The following is a 14,414-nucleotide window of genomic DNA, read 5'->3' as shown; positions in this document are numbered from 1 at the left end:
CTGTGTACATACATTACTGATCCTGAGTTACCTCCTGTATTATACCCCAAAGCTGCACTCACTATTCTGCTGGTGCAGTCACTGTGTACATACATTACATTACTGATCCTGAGTTACCTCCTGTATTATACTCCAGAGCTGCACTCACTATTCTGCTGGTGCAGTCACTGTGTACATACATTACATTACTGATCCTGAGTTACATCCTGTATTATACTCCAGAGCTGCACTCACTATTCTGCTGGTGCAGTCACTGTGTACATACATTACATTACTGATCCTGAGTTACATCCTGTATTATACCCCAGAGCTGCACTCACTATTCTGCTGGTGCAGTCACTGTGTGCATACATTACTGATCCTGAGTTACATCCTGTATTATACTCCAGAGGTGCACTCACTATTCTGCTGCTGCAGTCACTGTGTACATGCATTACTGATCCTGAGTTACATCCTGTATTATACTCCAGAGCTGCACTCACTATTCTGCTGGTGCAGTCACTGTGTACATACCTTACATTACTGATCCTGAGTTACATCCTGTATTATACCCCAGAGCTGCACTCACTATTCTGCTGGTGCAGTCACTGTGTACATACATTACATTACTGATCCTGAGTTACCTCCAGTATTATACTCCAGAGCTGCACTCACTATTCTGCTGGTGCAGTCACTGTGTACATACATTAATGATCCTGAGTTACCTCCTGTATTATACCCCAAAGCTGCACTCACTATTCTGCTGGTGCAGTCACTGTGTACATATACTACATTACTGATCCTGAGTTACCTCCTGTATTATACTCCAGAGCTGCACTCACTATTCTGCTGGTGCAGTCACTGTGTACATACATTACTGATCCTGAGTTACCTCCTGTATTATACCCCAAAGCTGCACTCACTATTCTGTTGGTGCAGTCACTGTGTACATACATTACATTACTGATCCTGAGTTACCTCCTGTATTATACTCCAGAGCTGCACTCACTATTCTGCTGGTGCAGTCACTGTGTACATACATAGAATCATAGAATCGTAGAGTTGGAAGGGACCTCCTGGGCCATCTGGTCCAACCCCCTGCTCAAAGCAGGATTCGCTAAATCATCCCAGTCAGATGTCTGTCCAGCCTCTGTTTGAAGACTTCCATTGAAGGAGAACTCACCACTTCTCGTGGCAGCCTGTTCCACTCATTGATCACTCTAACTGTCAAAAAGTTTTTTCTAATATCTAATCTGTGACTCCTCCCATTCAGTTTCATCCCATTGCTTCTAGTCTTTCCTTGTGCAAATGAGAATAAAGTTGATGCTTCTACAATGTGACAGCCCTTTAGATATTTGTAGACAGCTATTAAGTCTCCTCTCAGTCTTCTCTTTTGCAAACTAAACATTCCCAAATCCTGCAACCTTTCCTCATAAGACAGGGTTTGCAGACCGGTCACCATTCTGGTCGCTCTTTTCTGAACTTGCTCCAGTTTGTTCATGTCTTTTTTAAAATGTGGTGCCCAAAACTGGACACAATATTCCAGATGAGGTCTGACCAAAGAGGAGTAGAGGGCAATAATGACTTCACGTGATCTAGACTGTATGCTTCTGTTAATACATCCTAGAATTGTATTTGCTTTTTTTGCTGCTGCATCACATTGTTGACTCATATTCAGTCTGTGATCTATTAGTATACCCAAGTCTTTTTCACATGTGCTGTCACTTAGCCCTATTCCTCCCATTCTGTATATGCTTTTTTCATTTTTATTGCCCAGATGTAGTACTTTGCATTTCTCCCTGTTAAAAACCATTCTGTTAGTTGCTGCCCACTTCTCCAGTTTATTTATATCTTTTTGAATCCTCTCTCTCTCTTCTCTAGTATTAGCTATCCCTGCTAGCTTTGTGTCCTCAGCAAATTTAATCAGTTTACCCTCAATTCCTTCATCTAAATTATTGATAAAGATGTTGAACAATACAGGGCCCAGGACAGAGCCCTGTGGTACCCCACTTGAGACATTCTTCCAACTGGATGTGCAGCCATTTACGACCACTCTTTGGGTCCGATCACTAAGCCAGTTATGAATCCACCTAACAGTTGCCTTGTCCATTCCATACTTAGTCATTTTTTCAATAAGGATTGTATGAGAGACTTTGTCAAATGCTTTGCTGAAGTCAAGATATACTATATCTACAGCATTTCCTTGATCCACCCAATCAGTGATTCCATCATAGAAGGAAATTAAGTTAGTCTGACATGACTTATTAGTTACAAACCCATGCTGACTCTGCTTAATCACTTCATTCTTATCCAGGTACTGACATACATGTTGTTTAATAATTTGTTCAAAGATCTTTCCTGGTATAGAAGTCAGACTCAACGGCCTATAGTTCCCTGGGTCCACCTTCTTCCCCTTTTTGAAGATAGGAACAACATTTGCTCTTCTCCAGTCTTCTGGGACTTCTCCTGTTCTCCAAGAATTTTCAAAGATTATGGAGAGGGGTTCAAAAATTTCTTCTGCTATCTCCTTCAGTACTCTGGGGTGTAATTCATCTGGACCTGGAGACTTGAATTCATTTAGGTTAGCTAAGTGTTTCCTCACTATCTTTCTGTTTATAGATATCCTGGATTCTTCTATTCCCTTAATAGGACAGTGAAGAACAGTTGATGTTACATTTCCTTTCTGAGAGAAAACAGATGCAAAATAGGAATTTAAAAGTTCAGCCTTCTCAACATCCTGTCTTACCATTTCATCATTTTCATCCTGTAAAAATCCTATAGCATCTTTGACTTTTCTTTTACTTTTGACATATCCCCAAAATCCTTTATTATTGTTTTTGACATCTCTTGCAAGCCTCAATTCATTTTCAGCTTTAGATAATCTGATTTGTGCCCTGCAGGTTCTGCAGACAGCATTATATTCTTCTTTAGATATGCCTCCCTCTTTCCATTTTATAAACATTTTTTTCTTCCTTTTTAGCATGTGCTTAACTTCTGTGTTCATCCATCCTGGTTTCCTTAAATGCTTCCTATTCTTCCCTCTTTTCGGAATTGTTAACAACTGTGCTTTGAGAATTTAATTTTTCAAGATTTCCCATCCCTCCTGGACATTTTTGTCTTTTAGGATATCCAGCCATTGGATCCCTCCAATTCTCTTTCTGAGTCCCTTAAAATCTGCCTTTCTGAAATCTAACCTTGACGTCTGAGTCTTCACAGGTCTTCCGCCTCTAGTTATCCAAAATTCTAAAATAGCATGGTCGCTACCTCCTAGGGTCCCAGCCACTTTTACCTCCTCAACCATTTCCTCCCTGTTTATAAGGATTAGATCCAAGGTAGCAGTTCCCCTTGTTTTCTCCCCTACCTTTTGGAAGATAAAGTTGTCAGCAAGAGAGGATAAGAATTTCCTTGACCTGTTAGTTTTGCCTGAGAGAGATTCCCAACAAATGTCTGGATAGTTGAAATCTCCCATGACAACTATGTCATTTTTTGGAGAACTTGGCCATTTGATGCATAAAGAGTTCATCCATATCTTCAGCTTGCACAGGCGGCCTGTAGTAAATGCCTACAATGGTGTCCTTTCCATTGTTCTGTCCTTATATTCTTACCCAAACAGTTTCCACAGAACTCCCAGTCTCTGAAGCTTCAATCTCTGTGCAGATATACGCGTTTCTAACATACAATGCGACACCTCCTCCTCGTTTATCAAGTCTGTTTCTTGCAAATAAGTTGTATCCTTCTAGTCTTGTATTCCAATCATGTGTATTGTCCCACCAAGTTTCAGTGATTCCAATGACATCATATTTCTTTTCCTGTGTTAGTAGTTCCAATTCTCCTTGTTTGTTGCCCATGCTTTGTGCATTAGTATAGAAACATTTTAGTTTGTGATTGGTTTCTCTTTCTCCAATATTTTTATTAATTAGATTCTTTCGTCTTTGTTCTTCCTTTCCACTTCTAATAGCAGAGTTCTCAATAGCATTTGTCAGGTGTTTGGCTTTTTCTGGCCTTTTGCTTCCCTTCCCATGTTGTCCTAGTTTAAAGCTCTCCTTACAAGTGTAGCAAGGCGACTTCCAAATACATGCTTTCCAGTCTTCATTACATTACTGATCCTGAGTTACCTCCTGTATTATACTCCAGAGCTGCACTCACTATTCTGCTGGTGCAGTCACTGTGTACATACCTTACATTACTGATCCTGAGTTACCTCCTGTATTATACTCCAGAGCTGCACTCACTATTCTGCTGGTGCAGTCACTGTGTACATACATTACATTACAGATCCTGAGTTACATCCTGTATTATACTCCAGAGCTGCACTCACTATTCTGCTGGTGCAGTCACTGTGTACATACATTACATTACAGATCCTGAGTTACATCCTGTATTATACTCCAGAGCTGCACTCACTATTCTGCTGGTGCAGTCACTGTGTACATACATTACTGATCCTGAGTTACATCCTGTATTATACTCCAGAGCTGCACTCACTATTCTGCTGGTGCAGTCACTGTGTACATACATTACATTACAGATCCTGAGTTACATCCTGTATTATACTCCAGAGCTGCACTCACTATTCTGCTGGTGCAGTCACTGTGTACATACATCACATTACTGATCCCGAGTTACCTCCTGTATTATACTGTACTCCAGAGCTGCACTCACTATTCTGCTGGTGCAGTAAAAAAAAAAAAAAAAACGTTTGAAAAAAAAAAATTTTTCATTGTTTTTTGTTTTTTTTTCCAAAGGATTTTTTTATAATTTTTTTTTTTTTTTCGCTGGGTGCGGTGGTGTGCGCCTGTAATCCCATCCCTTCCTGATGAATTTATATATATAAAAATTAGGTTAAAAAGTGACTAAACCATTAGATTATCACTAAGTGAGAATTCACATTGTAACATGTTTGTATAAGATGGATGCATCATAGGGTTAATCCAGTGAGGTACTACATGGACAAAACAGAATTCATCATCTTTCTACCATCTCACGTGACCCCCCCAACAGACCTATCCATTACATTAAATGGCTGCCCACTCTCCCCAGTCCCACAAGCTCGCTGCCTTGGGGTTATCCTTGACTCTGATCTCTCCTTCAAACCACATATCCAAGCCCTTTCCACTTCCTACCGACTTCAACTCAAAAATATTTCACGAATCTGTTCATTCCTCAACCAAGAATCTGCAAAAACCCTAGTCCATGCCCTCATCATCTCCCGCCTTGACTACTGCAACCTCCTGCTCTGTGGCCTCCCCTCTAACACTCTCGCACCCCTCCAATCTATTCTAAACTCCGCTGCCCGACTAATCCACCTTTCCCCCCGCTATTCCCCAGCTTCTCCCCTCTGTCAATCCCTGCACTGGCTCCCCATTGCCCAGAGACTCCATTACAAAACCCTAACCATGACATACAAAGCCATCCACAACCTGTCTCCTCCATACATCTGTGACCTCGTCTCCCGATACTTACCTGCACGCAACCTCCGATCCTCACAAGATCTCCTTCTCTACTCCCCTCTTATCTCCTCTTCCCACAATCGCATACAAGATTTCTCCCGCGCTTCCCCCCTACTCTGGAACTCTCTACCACAACAAATCAGACTCTCCTACCATCGAAACCTTCAAAAAGAGCCTGAAGACCCACCTCTTCCGACAAGCCTACAACCTGCAGTAACCACCGATCCACCAAACCGCTGCACGACCAGCTCTACCCTCGCCTACTGTATCCTCACCCATCCCTTGTAGATTGTGAGCCCTCGCGGGCAGGGTCCTCGCTCCTCCTGTACCAGTTATGATTTGTATTGTTCAACATTATTGTACTTGTTTTTATGTATACCCCTCCCTACATGTAAAGCGCCATGGAATAAATGGCGCAATAACAATAAATAATAATAATAATTGCTAACCTTGAATTAGTGATGCTGGTATTACAGCTGATTCTGGTGGGTGTTACCCCAGGCAGCCCTCTTTGGTTGCTTTTCCTTGATAAGTGCTACATTTATCCAGTATTTTATGCTATGATTAAGGGTCAAATATGATCCGAAACACATAAGCCTACACATGCTTTTACTACATTTGGTATTGTAATTTTTAATGATGGACTAAATAAAGGCTTTTTTTAATTTTCCTATATTGTGTGCTGGAACTACAAAAGTTTTTTTTTCACCAGGGAGCTCCCCCTAGTGGTGGCTGCAGACAGGATCTTATCATGTATCTCTGCATACAGGTAGCTCCCCCTAGTGGTGACTGCAGACAGGATCTTATCATGTATCTCTGTATACAGGGAGCTCCCCCTAGTGGTGGCTGCAGACAGGATCTTATCATGTATCTCTGTATACAGGGAGCTCCCCCTAGTGGTGGCTACAGACAGGATCTTATCATGCATCTCTGTATACAGGGAGCTCCCCCTAGTGGTGGCTGCAGACAGGATCTTATCATGTATCTCTGTATACAGGGAGCTCCCCCTAGTGTTGGCTGCAGGCAGGATCTTATTATGTATACAGGGAGCTGTCCCTAGCGGTTTTTGCTGGTAAATGTAATGCTATAATTTATCTGTGCAGGGAGGCTGAGGTCTCAGAGTTTTATCGTCCTTATATATACATACACTGCTCAAAAAAATAAAGGGAACACTTAACAGAATACAACTCCGAGTAAATCAAACTTCTGTGAAATCAAACTGTCCACTTAGGAAGCAACACTGATTGACAATCAATTTCACTTGCTGTTGTGCAGATGGAATAGACAACAGATGGAAATTATTGGCAATTATCAAGACACCCTCAATAAAGGAGTGGTTCTGCAGGTGGGGACCACAGACCACATGTCAGTACCAATGCTTTCTGGCTGATGTTTTGGTCTCTTTTGAATGTTGGTTGTGCTTTCACACTCGTGGTAGCATGACACAGACTCTACAACCCACACAAGTGGCTCAGGTAGTGCAGCTCATCCGGGATGGCACATCAATGCGAACTGTGGCAAGAAGGTTTGCTGTGTCTGTCAGCGTAGTGTCCAGAGGCTGGAGGTGCTACCAGGAGACAGGCCAGTACACCAGGAGACGTGGAGGGGGCCGTAGGAGGGCAATAACCCAGCAGCAGGACCGCTACCTCCGCCTTTGTGCAAGGAGGAACAGGAAGAGCACTGCCAGAGCCCTGCAAAATGACCTCCAGCAGGCCACAAATGTGCATGTGTCTGCACAAATGGTTAGAAATCGATTCCATGAGGATGGTCTGAGGGCCCGACGTCCACAGATGGGGGTTGTGCTCATAGCCCAACACCGTGCTGCCCTCCAAAGAAATGCCACCCCACACCATTACTGACCCACTGCCAAACTGGTCATGCTGAAGGATGTTGCAGGAAGCAGATCGCTCTCCACGGCGTCTCCAGACTCTGTCACGTCTGTCACATGTGCTCAGTGTGAACCTGCTTTCATCTGTGAAGAGCACAGGGCGCCAGAGGCGAATTTGCCAATCCTGGTGCTCTGTGGCAAATGCCAAGTGTCCTGCACGGTGTTGGGCTGTGAGCACAACCCCCATCTGTGGACGTCGGGCCCTCAGACCATCCTCATGGAGTCGGTTTCTGCACATTTGTGGCCTGCTGGAGCTCATTTTGCAGGGCTCTGGCAGTGCTCTTCCTGTTCCTCCTTGCACAAAGGCGGAGGTAGCGGTCCTGCTGCTGGGTTATTGCCCTCCTATGGCCCCCTCCACGTCTCCTGGTGTACTGGCCTGTCTCCTGGTAGCTCCTCCAGCCTCTGGACACTACGCTGACAGACACAGCAAACCTTCTTGCCACAGCTCGCATTGATGTGCCATCCTGGATGAGCTGCACTACCTGAGCCACTTGTGTGGGTTGTAGAGTCCGTCTCATGCTACCACGAGTGTGAAAGCACAACCAACATTCAAAAGTGACCAAAACATCAGCCAGAAAGCATTGGTACTGAGATGTGGTCTGTGGTCCCCCCCCCTGCAGAACCACTCCTTTATTGAGGGGGTCTTGATAATTGCCAATAATTTCCATCTGTTGTCTATTCCATCTGCACAGCAGCATGTGAAATTGATTGTCAGTCAGTGTTGCTTCCTAAGTGGACAGTTTGATTTCACAGAAGTTTGATTCACTTGGAGTTATATTCTGTTGTTTACGTGTTCCCTGTATTTTTTGAGCAGTGTATATGATCACTCTTGTGAATGTTCCTGTTTTAGCTCCACTTCTAGTTCTGTTTTCACACTGATAATTTCTATTCTTAGGATGGGGTAAGTGCTTTACAACCTTGTGACTTTCCTGATATCGCAGCTCTTCAGATATGGACTCAGAGTAAAATAAATACTTGTCTTCTGTATTGTGTTGATCTTCGCTGTCCGTACATGTGGATGTAATAGCTGCAGCTTATTCTGATAGTGGAGCTGCTGTATCAGAGCCGCCTGCTGCAGTGGCGTTGGATAAAAGATGAATAGTGATCGCCATCTACTGGACATAATGGGGATAACATGATGCCAGTTCAGGGGTGGACAAACCGCCAGTGCAGCTGCTTCGGGACCCATAGATGGAGGGGGCCGCCAACACCAGCACCTATTTCAGCTGGATGTGTATCTGAGGACCCTCCATCTGTCTGCATCGAAATACAAACCGCCGGTTAATTGGACATTATACTATGAAGGGGTCCATGATGGGGACATTATACCATGATGGGGTCCAGGATGGGGACATTATACCATGAAGGGGCACAGGATGGGGACATTATACTATGGAGGGGCCCAGGATGAGGACATTATACTATGGAGGGGTCCAGGATGAGGACATTATACTATGGAGGGGTCCAGGATGAGGACATTATACTATGGAGGGGTCCAGGATGGGGACATTATACTATGGAGGGGTCCAGGATGGGGACATTATACTATGGAGGGGCCCAGGATGAGGACATTATACTATGGAGGGGTCCAGGATGGGGACATTATACCATGAAGGGGCACAGGATGGGGACATTATACCATGAAGGGGTCCAGGATGGGGACATTATACCATGAAGGGGTCCAGGATGGGGACATTATACTATGGAGGGGCCCAGGATAAGGACATTATTGTCACGCCGTTCTGTTTGTATTTGATTGTCGGCGTGACAATGCATGTTTTTTGCTTTAACCCATTACTCCTTTCCCCCCTAATTGAGCTGGGATACTGCTGGCTGTTATCTGTATGGAGCCTTCTCAGTTCCCTGCTCTGCTGCGTAGCTGCACATGTGGTGTTAGGTCTTTGCTCTGCTGCTTGACCATCCGCATGTGCGGTCCCTGGTCGTCGCTGTGGAAGCTGTCCGCGGGTTGTGAGGTCATTTGCAGCTGGTGCATGACTTTCCACGTGTGTCTAGGCTTGCAGATGATGCCAGGTGCTCTAGGCTGCAGTTCCTGCACTGATTGTGCTGCAATGGTTTCTGTGTGTGCTTAGGGCGTGCGCGGCCACACCTCCCCTGCTTTTATCAGGGTTAGTGTGTGTACTTGAAATGCTGTCCCCAGCCAATTGCTGAGGGTCAGCTCCTTTATAAACTGACCCTGCCCTATGGTCGGGGCCAGAGCTACTCACAAAGCTCCTGGACTTTGCCATGTGTGTCTCGTGTCAGTGTCCCTGGACCTCGTCTGTCTCTGTTTTGGTACCAAATTCCCTGCCTTGATTCCTGCTTTGTCCTGTTCTCTCGCCCTGCCCCGGAGGCGGTATATCCGGGCCTGAATCCCTGATCCTGTACCTGACTATGTCTGAACTGTCTGCTGTGTTATGTTCCTGGAATCCCTCGGTGTTTGGAGCCCTGCACCCAGTGACTGAGACTCTTGCAACCGGTGTTCCTGCTGAGCATCTACTATGCGGTGCTGACTACCATGCAGTGCTAGCTCCTTGCAGGCCCAGCAATCCTGCGGTGTTAGCACCATCACGCTTGAGTTCCTTCCTAGGTCCGATGCCCGGAGCCTGACGACCGCAGTCTGGAACCTGATGACCGCTGCCTGGAGCTGGATGACTGCAGAGGTGCCTGTAGGTCGTGTTGGATGTCCGGAACCAAACGACTCCCGTCTGATGTCTGCCGGTGACTCTGATGTCCTGGTGTACCGATGTCCTGATGACCTCGTGTGTCCTGCCGTACTGCCTGTGTCCCAATGTCCCGCTTATGAGTGCCTCGGTGATCCGATTGTGCCTTGGGGTCCACTGGGTGGTACCCTTCTGGGAGGTGTGGAATCGGGAGCCTGGTTTAGCCCTGTTTTGTCTATGTACTGTGACTTTAAATAAACTTTACTTTATTTATACCTAATGTTGTGCGGTGTTATCTAGTCCTATGTGTCTTCTTTGTCCACATGCTCAGCTGCCACAGAATCCCGGTCTCTTTCCTAATTCGGGTAGGCCCGGGTCCCCCTCTGTGGTATAGAGGGTCCATATTGCATCCTCGGGGGATGCCTGCCCCTCGCCATCGGCGTGGAGGCGACAGCTGGGCCGCGTCTGCGGCTGCAGTCGTGACAATTATACTATGAAGGGGCACAGGATGGGGACATTATACTATGAAGGGGCACAGGATGGGGACATTATACTATGGAGGGGCCCAGGACGGGGACATTATACAATGGAGGGTCCTATGATTGGGACATTATACCATGGAGGGGCCCAATATGGTGGCCACTATTATATGGGTGGTGAACATGTACAGTGGGGCAAAAAAGTATTTAGTCAGTCAGCAATAGTGCAAGTTCCACCACTTAAAAAGATGAGAGGCGTCTGTAATTTACATCATAGGTAGACCTCAACTATGGGAGACAAACTGAGAAAAAAAAATCCAGAAAATCACATTGTCTGTATTTTTTTCATTTTATTTGCATATTATGGTGGAAAATAAGTATTTGGTCAGAAACAAGCAATCAAGATTTCTGGCTCTCACAGACCTGTAACTTCTTCTTTAAGAGTCTCCTCTTTCCTCCACTCATTACCTGTAGTAATGGCACCTGTTTAAACTTGTTATCAGTATAAAAAGACACCTGTGCACACCCTCAAACAGTCTGACTCCAAACTCCACTATGGTGAAGACCAAAGAGCTGTCAAAGGACACCAGAAACAAAATTGTAGCCCTGCACCAGGCTGGGAAGACTGAATATGCAATAGCCAACCAGCTTGGAGTGAAGAAATCAACTGTGGGAGCAATAATTAGAAAATGGAAGACATACAAGACCACTGATAATCTCCCTCGATCTGGTGCTCCACGCAAAATCCCACCCCGTGGGGTCAGAATGATCACAAGAACGGTGAGCAAAAATCCCAGAACCACGCGGGGGGACCTAGTGAATGAACTGCAGAGAGCTGGGACCAATGTAACAAGGCCTACCATAAGTAACACACTACGCCACCATGGACTCAGATCCTGCAGTGCCAGACGTGTCCCACTGCTTAAGCCTGTACATGTCTGGGCCCGTCTGAAGTTTGCTAGAGAGCATTTGGATGATCCAGAGGAGTTTTGGGAGAATGTCCTATGGTCTGATGAAACCAAACTGGAACTGTTTGGTAGAAACACAACTTGTCGTGTTTGGAGGAAAAAGAATACAGAGTTGCATCCATCAAACACCATACCTACTGTAAAGCATGGTGGTGAAAACATCATGCTTTGGGGCTGTTTCTCTGCAAAGGGGCCAGGACAACTGATCCGGGTACATGAAAGAATGAATGGGGCCATGTATCGTGAGATTTTGAGTGCAAACCTCCTTCCATCAGCAAGGGCATTGAAGATGAAACGTGGCTGGGTCTTTCGACATGACAATGATCCAAAGCACACCGCCAGGGCAACGAAGGAGTGGCTTCGTAAGAAGCATTTCAAGGTCCTGGAGTGGCCTAGCCAGTCTCCAGATCTCAACCCTATAGAAAACCTTTGGAGGGAGTTGAAAGTCCGTGTTGCCAAGCGAAAAGCCAAAAACATCACTGCTCTAGAGGAGATCTGCATGGAGGAATGGGCCAACATACCAACAACAGTGTGTGGCAACCTTGTGAAGACTTACAGAAAACGTTTGACCTCTGTCATTGCCAACAAAGGATATATAACAAAATATTGAGATGAAATTTTGCTTCTGACCAAATACTTATTTTCCACCATAATATGCAAATAAAATGAAAAAAAACAGACAATGTGATTTTCTGGATTTTTTTTTCTGTTTGTCTCCCATAGTTGAGGTCTACCTATGATGTAAATTACAGACGCCTCTCATCTTTTTAAGTGGTGGAACTTGCACTATTGCTGACTGACTAAATACTTTTTTTCCCCACTGTATGTCTTTATAGGATCTAGAATGCTCCAAGGGCCCACACATCTTACCGATATGTAGTTGGGGGCCAAATTTTGCTCAGACCCCGAAAACGTCTTCTCTCACCCCCTACTTCATTATGTATGAGTCTTTCAGGGGCTTAGAATGAATGAGGGGGACACCGAACAGAGACTAAGGCTTTGTGCACATGTTCAGGAGTTGCAGCAGAAAATTTTGCTGCAAATCCTGATGTGTTGTAGGAAAAACTCTGTAAAATACGTTTTTCCTGCGCTTTTTACATGAATTTTGGTTGCCCATTTTTCCTCGATCGTTAGTTTGGGTGAAATACGCTGCAAAAATGCAGAAGACTTGAATCCGCAAGGAAAAAAAATCGCAACTTACACATGAAAATGCAGAAATCTCATTCACCGCCTGCACTGTAAAGCATTGCATATTTCCTGCAATGTAAATATTTATGTCCCAAAAAAATGAGAAAGGTATTCTGGGAGTGATCCCTTTATTGGCTGACCAGAGAGGTGATAGCTGCAGGTTTCAGGCTCAGGCGGCCCCTTCATCAGGCATACAGTATACTGAGAGGAGATGGTAACATTTATATAGGAATTATACAAGGACCTGAGGTGATGCTGGAGACGGCTGAGGAAACCACATTAAGGTTTGTGTTACACATGCAGATGAGGTGGCAGTGCTCTATGAGAGATCTGAAGACCTTCTTGTGGAGGTGTGAGCTGTGTCCATGTAATGAGTCATGAATCCAGGGGTCACATTCAGTCCTGTTGTTAGAGATTGAAACAGATTTATAAATTTGATCTCCCAGATTTTTCTTTCTCTGTCACTATTAAAATGACCTTTCAATATTAGGACTTTTAGGTCTGCCAAGCTGTGTCCAGCTCTAGAGAAGCGTATCCCTGCAGGCGTGTCCAGCTCTAGAGAAGCGTATCCCTGCAGGCGTGTCCAGCTCTAGAGAAGCGTATCCCTGCAGGCGTGTCCAGCTCTAGAGAAGCGTATCCCTGCAGGCGTGTCCAGCTCTAGAGAAGCGTATCCCTGCAGGCGTGTCCAGCTCTAGAGAAGCGTATCCCTGCAGGCGTGTCCACCTCTAGAGAAGCGTATCCCTACAGGCGTGTCCACCTCTAGAGAAGCATATCCCTACAGGCGTGTCCACCTCTAGAGAAGCGTATCCCTACAGGCGTGTCCAGCTCTAGAGAAGCGTATCCCTACAGGCGTGTCCAGCTCTAGAGAAGCGTATCCCTGCACGAGTCCATGATCTTCTAGTCCTGATTTGTGTTGGGACTTTATCTGTTGGTGATCTGTGGGTGCAGCTCTTGCATTTCTTCCTGTTGCAGGGGACTGTGCCCGTCTCTGATGGTGATGCGAGGGCACTTCTGACAAGGAGATTCCTTAGGTTGGGCAGCTGTGTGTAGGAGAGCAGTGGCAGCTCTGGGAATATTGCCCTCAGTCTGTGGTCTCTGTGGAATATGGGTTGGAGGTCAGCGCCAATTTTCCTTACAGTGAGGGTTGTACGTGACCACAAGCGGCCCCCTAATGTTGTCCTCCTTGTGTCTGTAATCCAGGAGGCTGCTGCTTGGGATCCTTGTAGCTCTGTGGATCTGGTCATCTATGACCAGTGGATGATACCCCTGGTGTAGGAATGTTTTCCTCAGTGATAGTAGGGGTAGTTTTCTATCCTCATTGAACAGGTCTGAATGTACCTTAGAGCTTGACTGTATTGATTTTTGTGTCTCGGATGAAAGCTGTTCCATCTCAGGTATGCCGGACGTCCTGTGGGTTTATGGTAAATAGTCGTTTGTACGGTATTGTCTTTGATGTATATGGCCGTGTCTAGAAAATGGATTTGGGGCTTTGAAAAGTTGAGGGTGAGCTTGATGGTTGGGTGGAACTTGTTGAAGTCTTTGTGGAAGGTCAGCAGGTCCTCCTCCGAGCCTTTCCAGATTATTAGTAGGTCATCAATGTAGCGGAAGAATGCGAGAGGTTTGATAGTGCAGGATGCCAAAAAGTCTTGTTCTAGTTTCACCATGAACAGGTTGGCATACTGTGGGGGCATCCTGCTTCCCATGGCGCTGCCCATACGCCATACGTTATGCTGGAGCACAAACCTGATGAGTTGCGAGGCTGGTTCCGTGATGTTTGCATGCAGCCATCCCATCTCCGTGAG

This window comes from Dendrobates tinctorius, unplaced genomic scaffold (assembly GCF_039654945.1).
Source record: "Dendrobates tinctorius isolate UK_male_01 unplaced genomic scaffold, ASM3965494v1 ptg000136l, whole genome shotgun sequence".
Taxonomy (NCBI): Eukaryota; Metazoa; Chordata; class Amphibia; order Anura; family Dendrobatidae; genus Dendrobates; species Dendrobates tinctorius.
Note: the sequence above shows the minus strand (reverse complement) of the source record.